Consider the following 1658-nt stretch of genomic DNA (forward strand, 5'->3'; position numbering starts at 1 on the left):
TTATTGGTGTTCTGATAATTTATTTTTTTTGCGGAATGCTTTTTACTTGTTAGCCTTTGCCAAACTTTTTTTTTTTTATAGCTGCTATAATGACGTTTTGGCGTTGATGATTCTGAACTCTGCCAGCGCCAGCTTGAGTAACTCTGTGGGTCCGAATTTTTATAATCCTTTAATCCAGAGTCATAGAGTTAAGTGTATTTTTACCTTGTTTGCTATCCTGCTAGTGTTGTTGGATCCAGTGCCCTGCTTTCAATATGGTCTGTTTTGTGTCCAGTAAGATTTACACTTTTTTACCAGAAAAAAAGACAGGTGAAAAGGGATAGCCTACTTTTCAGTTTAGTTTTAGTAGAGGTTTTACGGTGCTCGCAACTGCATAAGGTCATATGAGCGCCAGAAGATTAGAGGTGTTACAAGAGAGTAACAAACATAAAAAAGAAGAAGGGGAGATAAAGATGATAGATGTTTGACAGGAAAGAAGGAGCAAACCACACCAGAGCACCCGCCTACCACTTTTCAGTTTATTGAAAGTAAAAAATTTATAGCTGTTAACGGGTTGTGTATGTTTTGGTTTACTTTCCTTAATGAGTTCTATGCAGTGGTACTGTTTAGAGAATTATTCTTGGTTTCTTTTAATTAAGTTCTTTTGCATTCTTCGCCATGGACCTGATTCTGATGGAACTGTAAAATGCATGGTCTGTGAGAAAGCAGGTAGTCTCGTGGACAGAAACATTTGTGAGTGAGGCAGCATGGTGAAATCAGGCGCTCGTCAAAACAATGAAAGTAAAGAACTGTCATTTTTCGGCTGGTTTGGCTATTTTTTATCGAAATTTGGCCTTTTCGATCAACAACTTACATGTCCATTTAAGAACCCATTTCTGTGTTGATTTTACTGAAAAATGGTTAAAGTTAAAGGCACAAAAAATGTAAATTAATTGCCAGTTCCATGGACTCTCAGACTATGAAAATAACCAAACTTTGGCAGCTATTTTCTTGCTTATTTTGCCTCTAAAACCAGGCAACCCTCCCCTCCTTCAATCACAAATATCTCGACTTGTAATTCAATATAAATGGATATTTCTTTCATCAAAAGCAAGAGAAATGAACAAGCTTTAAGGCAATACCAATAACTCTACACTCCACATGCCCAAAAATTGACGAGTGCCTGATCACATTTTCTCAGTGCTAAACGCACATGGTTGTGGACGTGCTGCTTTTCAAATCTAAATGTGAGGCCGCGTGGTGGAATCAGGCTGTCGTCAAAATAATCAAAGTGAAGAAACTTGCATTTTTCCGCAGGTTTGTGAATTTTTTTCCAATTTTTGTTTTTTGTCTCAACACCTTTCATGCCCTTTAAAGAACTCGTTTCTGTGCGGATTTTTCTGAAAAACGATTAAAATTAAAGGCACAAATAAAGTAAATTTTCAGTTACCACGGACTCTTAGGCTAAGGAAATAACTCATCTTTGGTGGCCATTTTCTCACTAATTTTATCTCTGAAAACAAGTGACCCCCACCTCCTTCTTTTGCAAATATCTCGACTTCTATGTATTCAAAATAAATGGATATCTTTTTCATCCAAATAAAGACAAGTGAACAAGCTTTAAGATGATACCAATAACTCTACATGCCCAAAAATTGACGAGAGCCTGATTCCACCAC

This window comes from Aplysia californica, unplaced genomic scaffold, assembly GCF_000002075.1.
Source record: "Aplysia californica isolate F4 #8 unplaced genomic scaffold, AplCal3.0 scaffold00753, whole genome shotgun sequence".
Taxonomy (NCBI): domain Eukaryota; kingdom Metazoa; phylum Mollusca; class Gastropoda; order Aplysiida; family Aplysiidae; genus Aplysia; species Aplysia californica.